The sequence below is a fragment of the Schistocerca nitens genome, chromosome 2 (genome assembly GCF_023898315.1).
Source record: "Schistocerca nitens isolate TAMUIC-IGC-003100 chromosome 2, iqSchNite1.1, whole genome shotgun sequence".
Lineage (NCBI taxonomy): Eukaryota > Metazoa > Arthropoda > Insecta > Orthoptera > Acrididae > Schistocerca > Schistocerca nitens.
This window is the reverse complement of record NC_064615.1, coordinates 944,745,360-944,762,073: the sequence shown is the minus strand read 5'-3', so window position 1 is coordinate 944,762,073 and position 16,714 is coordinate 944,745,360. Positions and strand designations below refer to the sequence as shown.

The following is a 16,714-nucleotide window of genomic DNA, read 5'->3' as shown; positions in this document are numbered from 1 at the left end:
GAGAGAGAGAGAGAGAGAGAGAGAGAGAGAGAGAGAAATGGTTCAAATGGCTCTGAGCGCTATGGGACTTAACATCTAGGGTCATCAGTCCCCTAGAACTTAGAACTACTTAAACCTAACTAACCTAAGGACATCACACAACACCCAGTCATCACGAGGCAGAGAAAATCCCTGACCCCGCCGGGAATCGAACCCGGACCCGGTCGTGGGAAGCGAGAACGCTACCGCACGACCAGGAGCTGCGGACAGAGAGAGAGAGAGAGAGAGAGAGAGGAGGGAGCATGAAACACTGTTCAGGAAGCAGCGGCTTAGTGGTAATAATACAACAATGGAGTCCGCGCGGCTGAATGTGTTTGAAACGCGCATTTCGGGCCCGCGCTGACTAGTTCTGTTAGTTCATCGGCTGGTCGCGATCTCCTCGCGTACCTTATTCCTGTTTCACGGTTAACGCCACAGACGAGTTCAAAAACTCATTTCGGAACTTTTCGTGTACTTGGCTGATTTTGGAGTGAATAAGCACTATATTTCGAATTTCTAGCAGTGGCCAAAAGAGTAAAGTCTACGGTGCAAGCCAGTGAACGGATTATCGGACTGGGTGCACCCTTCTCTCCACCGCGGCACTAGGAGGGGCAGGGGTGGCTAGTCACTCGCCCCAGTTGACCTTCTTCCCCTGGAAAGATCGCCGTTACTGAACCTGGCAGCAGCCCAAGTGGACCTGGTCCGTCCTGGACGGCCTCAAGCGAGAAGAAATCTCCGTACCTGTCTGGGATTGAACGCAGACTACGCAGATCTACACACTAGACAGTTACATTTTGCGTAAGACATACGGCAGACTGATCAACACCCACAAAAATCGGGGAATCTGGCAACACTACCCTTGAATAAAAAATGTGGATGTTGACAAGCCTGCCGGGCGTGGGTGATAGACACAGTGTCCTGTCAAACAGTAGATTACCCCCTAGGAGGCGAACCACGAAGTTGGCGCTGGCAGCGCTGTGTCGAGGAGCTGCGGCAGAATCTACAGCTCTCGGAGGGGATGCGGAAGCGACAGGCGCGCCGGCTAGGGTTTCCCCCTCTCACGCCGCCAAGTCGACTCGGCTGCAACGAAAATACACCGCCGCACCATAGCGGTACGCACGCCGCCGGCCCGCTAATTGTATTATACAAACAGCATTATGCCGACAGTGCCGCCCCCATAACAGGATTGCTGGTAACCGGATTACTCACCAAGAACACGTGCACGGCGCAGGGCCGCGTCGCGCCAGCAACGACTGCGCCGTGCCTCATGGCGATGCGTGCACAGCACCGATATAAGCCCGACTAAAGACGACCACTAGAATTTGGCTAAAATTACGTGATTGTTGAAGTCTGTAACTTGCTGTTACAATGTTGCCACATCGGCTGCCGGCTACCGCTCGGTTACAGATGACAAACAAACATGGCGGTTCACTTCACAATTTGCTGTTAATAAGTAACGTGGAGCAATGCTGGAAATGGCTGTCGTGAGGTATGTCAGAAATGCGAGATGCGCTGTCGACTGCTGATTTTGAGTGACCAATGACTCAACTGCGGCAGACGACACGTTTAGTAGCCCTGTATTTAAACTCATGTCCTGAGCTAACCACAACCTCGTGATGTGCAATGTATGCAAGAAAACGGCGGTCAGAAATCTGCAGCAGAAGTAAAACCGCGATCGCTTTCTTCACGGCAATTAAAGCTAACCTTTAAGAGCAAAATCAAGACAGAAAAAATTCAGTTTAAGCGCTAAATGCGAAATGTAATATCTCACTATCGCTGGGTACCTGAAACAATCCTCACACTAGCTACACGAGCTGCTGCGTTACCGTCCGATGAGCTGTCCTCGTTGGATCTTGGTTGCAGATTAATGAAGTAGTTTTAATGGTGTATAGTAACTACGGAAGTCACGAACACGAACAGTATGAATGACATTTTTTGTTGTATGCTAAGTACTAACTGAGTACTGGCCACTGGGTAGCACGTTAATCATTTACACGTATCGTTTAAAGCTAATGGCTTCCGCAGTATACGGAATAGTAACTTCATTACACGGATGAATCAAAACATAATGACAGCTGCGCACCGCGAGACTGAATGGCACCAAGTGGCGTTGCTGACACGTGACGCAGTAAGGAACGTATGTATGTGGAGCAGACACGTAAAGGGGGATTATTCTAGCGACGTCACGACCTACAAATAGCGGAAACCACTGACATGCACTCCGTCTTCAGGCCACAAGTCGCCCATCGGGACCATCCGACCGCCGTGTCATCCTCAGTTGAGGATGCGGATAGGAGGAGCGTGTGGTCAGCACACCGCTCTCCCGGTCGTTATGATGTTTTTTTTTTTTTGACCGGAGCCGCTACTATTCGGTCGAGTAGCTCCTCAATTGGCATCACGAGGCTGAGTGCACACCGAAAAATGGCAACAGCGCGTGGTGGCTGGATGGTCACCCATCCTAGTGCCGGCCACGCCCGACAGCGCTTAACTTCGGTGGTCTCACGGGAACCGGTGTATCCACTGCGGCAAGGCCGTTGCCAAACCACTGACATACTGACTGACAATGGCACACTGTTATAACGCAGCGCCTGTGAATGGAAATGTCGGAAGCTGGTCGGCTGGTCGCACGCTGCTGTCGTGAGCATCTCAGCGAAGTGGCTGAAGGATCGTGAGACCACAACTGGGTGACAGAGTGTTGAACGTCCACATCTCACCATACGTCGTGGAAGTCGGGCACTTGCCCTGTCTATAAAGCAGGGTGGGCAGTGACCTGTGGCAGGCCTAACGATGATTTACAATACTCGTACAGGCTCGAGTGTCTCGGAGAACATCGTTCAGCGCACATTGTTGAACAACAGGGTCGGCAAAAGAGTAACATTACCAGTTCCTAATCTGGCGTCCGTAATTATGAGCGCGAAGAGCAAGGGATCATCGAGATCGGATCGTGGGTCAATGGAAACGTGCCGTCTGGTCAGATCATTCACGTGCCCTATTACACGAGGTTGGTGGTCGTGTCCGGATACGCCATCAGCCAGGCGAAGCGCTGTTCGAAGAGCAGGGAGCCTGCCCGTGTCACAAGGCCACAATCATGCTACAGTGGTTTGAGCAGCATGACAGTGAACTCACTTGAATGTCTTGGCCACCAAGTTCGATTGATCTGAAACATACAGAACACATCTGGCACGCTGTAGAGCGTCAGCTCTGCTTCAACAAACCGACGGCCAATAATTTATGGGAACTGAGTGACCTAGTGCAGACATCTGACACCCCTATACCTACCAAATAATTGTCGAATCTATGCCGCGCAGAATCGCTGTTGTTTTGCGTTCCATAGGTGGGGCAGTATGAATCTCATAGTCTGCAGAAATAAATATTTCTTCACTGGAATTTTCTTCGCCAAGTTCAATATGAATGCTGTGAAATGTACAATAACCTGAAACTTTTCTAACCTCCAGTCAACCACTAACTGTACCTTTCCCTCTCTTCGACGTTCTATACCTACAGCTAAAACCTGCGAATCACTGTGATGTGTGTGGCAGAGAACACTTTTTCTTGTACTACACTACTGGTCATTAAAATTTCTACACCACGAAGATGACGTGCTACAGACGCGAAATTTAACCGACAGGAAGAAGATGCTGTGATATGCAAATGATAAGCTTTTCAGAGCATTCACACAAGGTTGGCGCCGGTGGCGACACCTACAACGTGCTGACATGTGGAAAGCCTCCAACCGATTTCTCATACACAAACAGCAGTTGACCGGCGTTGCCTGGTGAAACGTTGTTGTGATGCCTCTTGTAAGGAGGAGAAATGCGTACCATCACGTTTCCGACTTTGATAAAGGTCGGATTGTAGCCTATCGCGATTGCGGTTTATCGTATCGCGACACTGCTGCTCGCGTTGATCGAGATCCAATGACTGTTAGTAGAATATGGAATCGGTGGGTTCAGGAGGGTAATACGGAACGCCGTGCAGGATCCCAACGGCCTCGTATCACTAGCAGTCGAGATGACAGGCATCTTATCCACATGGATGTAACGGATCGTGCAGCCACGTCTCCATCCCTGAGTCAACAGATGGGGACGTTTGCAAGACAAACATCTGCACGAACAGTTCGACGACGTTTGCAGCAGCATGGACTATCAGCTCGGAGAACATGGCTGCGGTTACCCTTGACGCTGCATCACAGACAGGAGCGCCTGCGATGGTGTACTCAATGACGAACCTGGGTGCACGAATGGCAAAACGTCATTTTTTCGGATGAATCCAGGTTCTGTTTACAGCATCATGATGGTCGCATCCGTATTTGGCGACATCGCGGTGAACGCACATTGGAAGCGTGTATTCGCCATCGCCATACTGGCATATCACCCGGCGTGATGGTGTAGAGTGCCATTGCTTACACGTCTCGGCCACCTCTTGTTCGCATTGACGGCACTTTGAACAGTGGACGTTACATTCAGATGTGTTACGACTCGTGGCTCTACCCTTCATTCGAGCCCTGCGAAACCCTACATTTCAGCAGGATAATGCACGACCGCATGTTGCAGGTCCTGTATGGGCCTTTCTGGACACAGAAAATGTTCGACTGCTGCCCTGTCCAGCACATTCTCCAGATCTCTCACCAACTGAAAACGTCTGGTCAATGGTGGCCGAGCAACTGGCTCGTCACAATACGCCAGTCACTACTCGTAGTGTCGTATCGCGTTGAAGCTGCATGGGCAGCTGTACCTGTACAAGCCATCCAAGCTCTTTTTGACTCAATGCCCAGGCGTATCAAGGCCGTTATTACGGCCAGAGGTGGTTGTTCTCGGTACTGACTTCTCAGGATCTATGCACCCAAATTGTGTGAAAATGGCCGGCCGTAGTGGCCGAGCGGTTCTAGGCGCTACAGTCTGGAACCGCGCGACCGCTACGGTCGCAGGTTCGAATCCTGCCTGGGGCATGGATGTGTGTGATGTCCTTAGGTTTAAGTAGTTCTAAGTTCTAGGGGACTGATGACCTAAGCAGTTAAGTCCCATAGTGCTCAGAGCCATTTGTGTGAAAATGTAATCACATGTCAGTTCAAGTATAATATATTTGTCCAATGAATACCCGTTTATCATCTGCATTTCTTATTGGTGTAGCAATTTTAATGGCCAGTAACGTATTTTTGACAAAATAATTAAACAACGATGTCTCACGACTTCGAACGTCCGTCCTCTACTAAGTCTGACTCAACGTTGAATTTACACATGTGGCAGCAGGTTGTGTGAGTGCGGTTGCGCTTGCACAGTAACAAACAAAAACCTCCAGGGGCAGACCGACCCTGGTGTACAACTCTAGGGTTCATGTGAAGTTACTGCCGAGTCACCCGCCTTCAGCAACTAAATTCAAAATATGTAATTGCGGTTTCACAGAGTGGCAACAGACTTGTTTCGCCAACAGTGCAAAGCGGAGAAACGCGCGACACTTGCCGACCGCAGCAACAGACAGAAGTGGGTGTGAAAGTCGCGCGCGCTCGGACATCCCACCGAGGGCCGGCATGTTCTCGGCAGCCTGAGTACCAGCGCCTAGGCAGGCGAGGCGGTCCCGACCCCAGCGCGGCACGCTGCGCCGCGATTCGGCGCGCTCCTTCTTCTCGCGGGCCTCGTCACGATTTCAGTTAAAGTTGCGGCAAAAACCGCTGTTTCCGCGGCCCCGCCTCTTCTTGTAATTACCACCTCCTTTCGCGGGTGTCGGTCATTCGAGAGGCGCGAGCGGCGGGCCGCAAGTGCGCTCATTTCAACAGGTGAGAGCTCGAACCGAGGCTCACTAAAGCCCTAGAGACGCTCCAACAATTGTACGTCCGGAACCAGCTTTCGAGCCTGACTGCACAAAAACTCAGGTTTCTGCCTTTCATCTCCGCAAGAGGCATGCACCGAGACGGATGCCCGGTCACATGGAGACGAATGCCGCTGGAGCGCTGTACCTATCCCACAATAATTGGGTGTTATCCTGGACAGTGTCCTGGTGTATGAGGAGCACTGTGCCAATACCAGTGGCAGAAATAATCTCCTCCAGAAATTAATTAGGTCAAATTTCAAATTTGTATGCTGAAAAGAAGAGCAGTGGCAGTTTGGTACTCCGACGCTGAATATACCTCCCCCATTTGGTACGAGCTCGCCCACGCTAAACAAGTTGATTTCGTACCCAAAGGAACGTGCAAACCGATCACTGACTCCTACAGACAAGCTACGTCACCTGGCTGGAAGCTCTGCGTCAACAAATCCACGTGAGGCAAATGCCTACAGAGTGACGAGTCCTCAACGTCTTTACAACACCCGCTATACGGGAACCCTAAGGCTGAAATCAAGAAATAATTTCCTCACAGCAATGGACTATTACTAGCCCTAAATTCAGCCTAAAGTAGAGATGTAGTCTGGCAATCACTAGCCAGACTAATGACAGGAAAAACAATGTCCAAAGCAAACGTCACAAAATGTAGATCACAGTAGCGTCTGACCTGTGCAGCAGCGGTGAGATCCCGGAAGCCAAACGTATTCCTGCCCTGTCTGTCCCGCACACTGCAGCCTACAAGACCTCAAATCAGCAAATCCTACTGCAACTGACGCTGCCCGCTTCTCGACTAAATTATTCTTACTAATACGCTGTGTTTTGCAATACACATTCGTGTTAAAAACGCTGTAACTTCGCTATACTTCTGTTCCGTAACTCATACTTCCCTATCGTTCCCTGAACTCGTAATATGAAGCTTCTGACAGCATTAACAAAATTAAAAACAAATCAGAAACACGTACAAAGATCCTCGCTGATATCACTCAGTAACTGCACAAATTACGAAACCGCAATTGATACTGGCAACTTTCTAAAAACAACCTGAAAGGGATGATGCGCTCCTTTCTGTTAACTTCCACGGAATGCTGTTCTGCTGAGACCTGAATCCCTGCACATGTTATCTGTAACTGGTACGCAGCCTACTGTGAAAATTGTGATTCTCTCGGTGCTCTACAGGCCCTTTAACAAACACCTCCAGCAACAACAAAAAACATGTACATAACGTACAGGACACTTTTCTTCTGCTTCAACAGCAGGGGGAACACGCTGTATTCAGCTGCGTAGCGTGGCACCCGCGGGTGGAGCGAATCGGGAACTCTGGCGGAGCCGTCAATGAGGCGTGTTGATGGGACAAGAGTTGAACAATGTGTCATATTCCTAAATGATGGTAACTCTTTTATTGAGCCAGGTCATGCATCAATGCGAGGAAGAGTGGCTGCAGCTGGGGAACAACATGCTGTGGCCCGTGAAACAAATGATCCGTGTGTGGCATTCCTCTTTCCCGTCACAATTGCGGGACCAAGTCTTCCTCACCCGTCTCCGTATATAGCCCATTAATTCATAAAATTTTGCTCCGGAAGTAGAAAGTATCCGTTTGCAGAGCCTCTGGCGTACCCATTTAGGTACGACAAAACAGGATAGATAAAAATATGGAAACATCAAACACAACGCATTACCATGCCTGAGTTAGGGTAGGAAACTCCTTGGAATACAAAAGAGATTCCATTCGCCTCGGAATGGATAAATACTGGATTTGTATGGTTTTAAAGGGAATTTTGTATCATTAGTCTTGTAACATTGTTGCAAGTACAGGTAACGATGAGGGAGACGGATAGCGATCACGCAGTCTTCTCTCCAAAGCAGAGCACGAAGGTTCAACAATATCGAGGTATGGTGATTTTGGTGCTAGAGGAGACGCGGCAGTTCATCCTCGTGTATAAAAAACACTCCTTGATGACGAGAGTAGTGTAAACAGGTGTCCTGTCGTTTCGGGCCACAGCATCACCAATGGCGAATCAAAACAATGCCATGGGATGGACCTTTACACTGCGGTGTAAACTCCGTTAAAAATCTTGCAACCGACTCTCCTTGACAATGGCTGAAAGGTTGTCAGTTGAAATATCGGTGACGAGTTAATAATATCTCGGATGTGCAACGCGCCACAATCTGAGTGACATGCTATGAACGTTTACGAAGCTTCCAATTTTGCTGACTGGTGAAGAGTTTTGTACTGGCAAAAATACGTTAGTATTCTCACACTTTTGTTTGTGAGATACTGGTCGTTAAGTTGCATCATATGGCTATCAATACATTAAAAATCACACGTTCACAGCCCTTCTCATGTGAATATGATTTGAAAAGTCTCTTCTTCACAGGTTTATTATTATTTCCCTTTGTCTACTGAACGCACAACTTAACAGAAACATCATATTTTCCTTCTTCACTATATGGACTCATCGAGTGGTGAGATCCTTGACTTGCATTCGGGAGAATTTTGGTTCTGAACCCCATCCGGTCATTCAGATTTAGGAACGTCGTGATTTCTCTAAAATCGCTTGAGGTATACGTAGCGACCGTTCCTTTCAAAACGACATGGTCAACTTCCACCGAAATCCTTCTCCAATTCGAGTTTGTATTCTACCTCTCACTACTCGTCGTCCATGGGAAGTTGAAGGCTGATCTTCCTACTATTCTCTGTAACGACGCTCCTTGCAACGTTAGGGAGCGTTTCAAGTATTCTGTGCCAACTCTTAAAGGACGAGAAAAATCGCTGTGAAACAATTTCACGTTGTTCATTTCGGTAGCATATGCTAAAAGTAATATATCGTCCGGTATCTCTTCAAATATCACACAGGCTGTGCAGTTTTAGAACGAGTGCTAACACCAGCACAGGCTCGTGGGTAAGTGCGCAAGTTTTCTCGCATTTGACATCGTAAACTAAAAGCCACAATTACCTTGCTTCTCAATGCTGAATGCTCTTTCCTGCACACAGTAAACCAGTTTGTCTTTGTAGAAGGAAAAGAACATCTCTTCACAACTGCGTACTTTAAGCAATGCGTCACGAACTGGTTCGGTTGCGTCAGCACGAAGGATAGATTCCACTTACGGAAATACTCTTCCTTGTTCTTGATTTTCCACACTTAGGGTCTTAAAGCAATGAATTAAAGGTATAGAATGACACAGAAATTAAGAGCAAATTTTTATAGTGTGTCGACAACATCCAAGAAAATCTGCAATAATGGGGAAAACGAGATACTTGCAAAGCACCCTGAGTGCGGATAACAAACGAAAAAAGAACGCCATCATGAAATACGATAATCAACAATTTTATGCGTACTGTATGACGACAACGGTATCGGCACAGTAACGAGGGCAGTGTATGATCAAAGCCTTTCAATGTTTGACAAATGCATGACGTGTCGAGTACGTTCGGCACAAGTCTTTGTTTACCTTCTTCACAGAACGTTGCTGCCTGTGTTGTCAAACATTTAGTAATTATTCCCTGAGCTAGTCATCGTTGTTGAATTTATGATCACCAAGGAACGTATTCAGGTGCAGAAACAGATGGAAGTCGCTACGGATGAGGTAAGAGCTGTGCGGAGAGTGATCAAACTGTCTCCAGCCAAAGCCCGATAAGAATTGGGTCTTGTTCACAGTGTGACGTCGGGCACTGTTACGAGTGAACTCATGTTGTTCGTGAGCTTTCCGCGGCGTTTATTATGTATTCCGCAACGCAGTTTCATATGCGTCTCACAGTCAACAACTGATCTGATTGTTTCACCAGGCGCTAAAAAAATGCACATGAAGAATGTTGTGTCTATGGCTTTAGCCTTTACTGGTTATACTGTGCGCCTACATTCCATTGGCTGTCTTTTCTACAGGAGGGTTTGATAAAAGTAATGTATCAAAGCTCGAGTGCACTCCCCGAACATACTGTAAGTTTTTGGCACCTAATGAACACAAAGTTATCGAAAAACTGTTTTTGGTCATTTCATTCACTGAAATTTCGAACCCATCTCTCTACGGCTGAATCACTCATCGCATTTCCTCCGTAAACTTCGCAAGTCTGTACATGAATGTCGACTGGTTTGGTGTTCTTCGCATTCAAGAAACGAATTACAGATCTAATCTCACAAGCGACGAAATTTTCAATCAACTTCGCCATTCTAGACAGGCACTATACAGCATAAAGAGGACACAGAGAACTGAAAATATTGTCATCTCCTTCTCCGTGACCCAAAACAACTACCTCGCAAGCGCAAAACTGCGACTGTAGCCCTTCCGCGGAAGGAAATAACGATGGGAATTTACTTTCTGGGTGTACCTCGCTATCTATCGTAGTTTCTGTAGGGCTCTCGGCAGATTTTAAAATTAAACACAGGCGATGTTTCGTGACGGCTTGCGTTTATTGTTATGAGACTCACGGACTTAACACAGCAGAAGTAGTCGTGGATTTTGGTACTGTGGTATATAAGGCAGTTAAAGCAGCACCCATATTTACAGCTGTATTCCGTAAGCAATCGTACTGTGTGTGGGGGAGAATACGTAGTGTACGAGCATAATTTTCATCCGGCCTATTCCGATCGCTGATGACACGCGGAAAGACTGTGCTGCTTGTTACACGAGATACATGTTTGGTGAAGTAGTCTGTTTCTCATCTCGTCTGTAACGGGGCACTCGGAATTTTGTTGACATGGCACAATTCTTTCTGTAACGTCTCACCCATTCCTGTGGCAGTCTCAGGCTGAATAAACAAACCCAAGAGGAAAATGCAGTTTTTGAATATTTTATCTCTACTGTTAGTCCAAACTGCCGACAGTCGCAGGCAGATGAATGTTATTCAAGAACTGCTCGGACGAAGGTTTTGTAACCATTTATTTCGTATTGAATTACACTTAAATTCTTCCAGTAAATCAGTCTCTCACAGCTGCTTTACCCTCACCAAGATTTATGTGCTCATTCTACTTTAAATCGCTACAGACAGGCACTCCCAGTTATGCTATCTGATCATAAGTATCAGTACACCTTTTAGTAGGCATTAATAGTGGATGCGTCCACCCTTCGCCTCTGTGACGGCTTGAACTCTGCTGTGGACACTTTCAATCAGGTGTCCGAATGTCCGTGGACAACGGCAGTCCATTCTTCCTCAAGAACCGAAAACAGAGATGGTAGTGGTGTTGGACGCTAGAGATGTCGACGCTGTAACATAACCCAAAAGTGCTCCACTCGGTTCTGGCCAGGACTCTCGGCAGACCAGTCCATTTCAGGAGTGTTACTGTTCTCAAATAATTCTCTCACAGATGCTGCTTTATGTCAGAGTGCAATGTCATGGTGATAACAATCATCGTCTCCAAACTGTTCCTTTGCAGTAACCAGTACATAATCCTTTAAAATGTGTTCATCCTTTCGCAATTGGCTTTTTCTTTAGCCCAATAAGGTGACCACAGCCTAACCACGAAGAACACTCCTATACCAGAATGCCACCTCGTATGTACTTCACTGCTGGCACTACACATGATGGCAGGTACCGGTCTCTAGACATTCGTCAAACCCAAACATATCCACTACAAATCACTCGTTCACAGTCATTCTCTGCCTAGTGAAGACGCTCTTCATACCACCTCAAGCGTCGCTTAGCACCGCACACAGAAATGTGTGGCTTATGATTAGTAGCTCGACCAGTGTACCACATTCTTTTAACTCCCTGCGCTCAGTCACTGTGAGACTGCTGGCAGCACTTTGAAACTCGCAAGTGACTTCTTACGCTGATTTCGTCCGATTTCTTACAACCACTATCCGCAATGCTCGATAATCCCTGTCAGTCACTGCATGACGTCTGCTTGGTCCTGGTTTAGCTGTGATTGGTAATTCGCGTTTCCATTTCACAACATCACCAACAGTCGACTTGTGCAGCTTTAGAAGGGCTGAAATGTCCGTGACAGATTTGTTACTCAGGTGACATCCATCGGCTAAGCCCACGTTCGAAGTCACTGAGCTCTCCTGGCCGATCCATTCCGTTGCTACTGCCTTCCCTACCGACAACACAATACTCCCTGCCTCCTTTCTTAGTGTCGGGTTCGCAGGTCTTTACATCTAATGGTCAATTCCGCATTACATAGCGGTGTCTGGATACTTTCGATCAAATAGTGTGCTCCACTTCTCTGGCTGATTCCAGTGACCGTGCAGTCAAACAATATCGGATCTCTATCACTCTACCATTACGAAAGACGACTGGTTGTAGTAATTTCTGGAAACCTACATTTATTTTTATTTAGAGTCAGCTGCCAGTGCTTGCAACAGGCCTGATTACCTTCGAGATTCACAACAGGTAGCTATGTCGCCTCGTTGTACACAGTTGCATTGCCTGCGAATATCCTCTCAGTCGTTATCCGTCAGGTATTTTACGTAGGCTATAACACACCGTGAACCGCATGCGACTCAGAAATTTGCCTGTGTTGCTTTCTCGGCTAAGATGCAGCTTCTCCATTGTATACGCAACGCACTGGTTCCGAGTATGTTGTGCTTTTATTTACTTTTGTCTCCTTTGTACTGTTTCGATTTAGTGAAAAGCTGGAGCAGGCTCGCTGCTAATATCCGGAAACGTCGACTCGTGACCGTGGTGTGCCTCCTCTTATTTTCCTCTTCTGTTTGCCCACTAGTCGTTCCACGTTTCGACGTTGGCTGCTGCTTTGCAGTGAAAGAATAATTTAGGAGCCTCCCTTTCTAGGGGCCGCGACTGGGGCCAGCGCCTGTGCGCTTTGTTCGGCACTGGCCATTGTGTTCCGCCAACATACGCCACTAGCGCCATTTCGGTAGTTGTTCTCCAACCGATCGAACAAGACACAGCTCTGATTAATTCCTCTTTTTTCAACAGATACAAACGTATATCTATCACGAAACACAATAGCGCATAAAACTCTTCAGATTGCCCAGATAAACAAAATTGAAAGAGCTCTCTTCAGAGAGAGTGTGTGAGAGAGGGATACGGCGAGCGGGATAAGGCTTTGTAACCTACGGAGGTCTCATGCGATTACATCGATTGTTCCACTCGTCAATACAACCGGAAAATTATACCGTGTTTTACCAAGAGAGATCAGCATTACTTTAAAGTTCTCTCCTCTTTTTCGCGATACAGGGAATTGAATAGAAATGCGTTAATCCGCTACTTCGTCACAGACTTCATCCTAGTAGACTGCTCCCATCCAGAAGCTGTGTACGACTTCTTTAGCATTTTTCAATATCCGAAACTTTTATAACGACAGTCTTCGTGCACGACGACTTTACTTCCACTCTTCCAGTAGTGTTAACCATTAGAAACTTCAATCTCTAGAGTAAAAAATTACATATAAGAAAAATCAGAAAGCGGTATTGTTTGGCTCGTAAATTTTCATCTATGGAGAACAGGTGCAGCACAAGCACTATGGGATCTCTCTCTCCGCCTCCAAATGGCAGAAGTGTACAGTAAGCAGAAGCAATTTCGTGTATCCACGTGCACTGGAATTGGATATTTTCTTCCTCTCTTCAGTGCTTCGTCTGCTCTGAGTTGCTATATTTCAGTTATCTGTATTATATAAGGAAGGTACAGTACGACTCCGTCCAACCGTGTGCTTGTCTTGCAGTACCGGCCATCCGATTGTCTTTTTAAACGATACTCTTCTTCTTCTTCTTCTTCTTCTTCTTCTTTCTATTCAAACTGAAATCGCGAAAAACGAGAAAAAACTAAGAGGAAATTGGAATGAAGAGTGCATGAAAATGGCTGTGGGCAGTGTTACGTCTAACAAAATGAATGCGAGGGAGGCAGTTGGATAGTTTTCAACAATTAGAAAAGAAAAAGATAGTCACCGAGGGGAGAAATTAAAAGCAGAAAAAAAAATGAAGTCTGAAAAGAGTTGAAGAAAGCTGAACTTAAGGGTGCTCCAAAATAAAATAAACACGCCACGAGTGGTCATGGAAAGCCAATTACAAAATGGCGAAGAAAACTGGAATTTACTGGAAATAACTGGTCAACAGAAGAGGCTGAAAAGTGCATTGCGTGTTTGCAGTCATTTGAAGAAGACTGGGTGTTGTGTAACAAATATAGAGGATGTGTGGATAAGGAGAATTCTTTGTATTTTATTTGCAATCTCTATAAAACAGCGAGTTAAACATTGGTGAACTGACTTAAAATAGTAATTTCCCATTCTTGTGTGTTCTATTAATATTTAGTAATTATAAGACCAGTGTATCATTAAGAACCAATATTATCAAAGAAAAGACAATTGCCGATCCTGCAAGGCACTTTCTACAAGCTTTGTAAATGAACTCTCTTACTTCCGATGTAATTAAGTACTATAAATAAAAAGCATTACAGTTTTCTGTTCATTGAATATGTCTCGAGGTAAGGGAACAGCGTATTAATATTCCGATTAACCACCCCAGTTACACAGTAAAGTCAAAAAGACTTACGCAGGTCGATACCGCACGATTCTCTCCTAGTGGCTGCTATCCGACGTCGCCGCAATACAACTATCGCGTATGCTAATCCCTTTCATGGTCTGGCCTCTTGCACGCAAATTGCTGAGTTTTGTTCTTCGTTATTTTTACATTTTTAATTTATGTTCTGCTGTTATTAAAATGAGCATTTTTGTTGAATCCTAGACTGCGCCGGTTTGAGCGGCGACACTATGGTGTAGCGTGACTCCGCGGACAGCTGTTTAAATGACAAAGGGGCTGAAGAAACATGGCACACGCTATTAGTTGACAATCTTAGAGTGAAATATATATTTCAAGAGAAGAGACAGGTTCTTTTATGCTTCGAATATAGTTTTAAATTCACTTAGAATTTAATGCTCAATAACACGCAATTTTCCAAATGATCAAACATGTTACACGTTTCAGTGCGGACCTTTGCCTTTGACGGGTCTTGTTATTACGGACTGAGTTAACCTGCAGCGCCAAACTGACAAAAGTAAACGTAATTCCACATAGATCCGTTATACCCAGATTTTGAGGAGTGCCTGTGCATCGTACCCGGTTTAACAACACATGTGATACGTATTCAATGGCGAACATATAAAAACGGATATTCCCACAAATTTACGAAGTCTAACAACTGTTACCAGAACCAGAAACTGCACTTTTTCTACCCTCCGGTCTTTGGTGATGCTATAATCATTCGGTGTCTGCAACAATGAACACTTTTTCCGATAAAAAGTCAAAAGGTTAAAGATACTGAAAAGCTTATTTGGCCATAAAGTAAATAAAGTGTGCCGCGTGGCTGTAAGCCGTGGCCTAGAACTCAATATGTTCTACGTTTATGGAACAAGTTTTATGCATTCGTTTTATGACCTTTCTGGAGACCGAAAATATCTGAGTAGCAAATTAGATGTTTTCCGCAAACACTGAAGTTGCGAAACTCATTTCGTTCTGCGCGTCCATGAGATCCTAAGGTCAATAGTTTACGACTCTCAACTTGATACCGCGCTCCTTGACTTCCGCAAAGCATTCGATACAGTTTCGTATTGGCACCTATTGAGCAAAATACGAGCTTACGGAATATCAAACCCGCTTTGTAACTGGATACAGGACTTCGTAGTAGATGTAACTCAAAATATCGTTCTTAATGGGGCAAAACGGTTGAATGTAAAAGTAATTTCGGGACAACGCTAAGGGAGTATTGTGAGGCCGTTACTGTTCACGGGAAAATTATATGATGAATCAATAAATGTTACGCAATATGCTAAAACAAGAGGAAAAACTCGTCACTGTTCGATTACACTCTCAGCGATTAATCTCTGGAAACACCAACAAAAGAAAATTGTCTAGGAGCAGGCGTTCGGTACTATTTGAAGTAGTATGACCACATGAAATTAGTTTTAGGAAGAGCAGCTGTAAGGTTGAGATTCACTGGAAGAATACTAAGCGAGTGTAATTCACCCACAAACGCAGTACCTTCCAAAATCCTCGTTCGGCCGCTTTCTGGTTTTTGCTCGTCGGTATGAGACCCTTACTACGTGGAACTAATTTAAAAAGTAGAGTACGTCCAAATAAGAGCGAAGCGATTCATGACGAGATTGTTCACTAAGCGCAAAAGCATTCCGACGATGCTCAGCGAACTCATGCGTCAGTCGCTGCAGGACAGGTGTCGGTGTACAAAGCAGAATTTCACTGTTAACATTCCGAGACGTACGTTCCAATAAGAGAGAGGTGACTTCCTCCCAAACAGACAACTCGCGAAATGATCACGACGGGAATAGCAAGGAAATTCGATTTCGCACGGTGGCTTAAGCCGTCGGCATACGGGACGTGCACGCAGAGGGGATATCCGACGTCAGGAGCCACAGCGCCGTCGGCATACGGGACGATTTGGTTAACGTGATTTTGCGCTCTCACTGCTCTCCAGTGGCAGTTGGCTTTATCTGGCTCGCAAACAATACAGTCTGTTCACAAAATCGTCGTCTATAAAATTCCTACGGTGGCTCTATTAAAACGCACATTTCCTCCCTTGTCCATACGCTAGTTGCGTTGTTCTTTCTGCGGTATGCACAAATAAAAACTTCAATATCCGTGAAAATTTAATAAGGCATTAAGGAAACATACAAGTCCAGTCAGTAAAGACATAACTTACAAAATTTCACCAAATCGAACAAACTCACCCTGACAGAGAACGCACTTACATTTACATAACATGAAGTATTAGAGAAATTATATCTATTAATTTCGGAAGAAACTCCCACAATCTTTTAGAAAACGCAAAAGTGGAAAAAAAAAGATTAGATACGACAAGAACGGAACGCTCTATTGATCGAGGCGTTCCACAACGCGGTGTCTCTACTTAACTACACAAGGCTGCAGCTTCATGATGATAACCTTTGTATTTTATATTATACTCTTCTAT

General features: G+C 45.8%; 1 protein-coding gene and 1 pseudogene across 3 annotated transcripts in view; both read right to left on the bottom strand.

The window, feature by feature from the left end:
* LOC126237272 (serine/threonine-protein kinase 26) overlaps positions 1 to 16,714 on the bottom strand; it is a 649,741-nt gene that overhangs the window by 85,778 nt on the left and 547,249 nt on the right. The gene's annotated exons all lie outside the window — the stretch shown is intronic.
* Positions 2,441 to 2,557, bottom strand: LOC126237599 (5S ribosomal RNA; annotated as a pseudogene).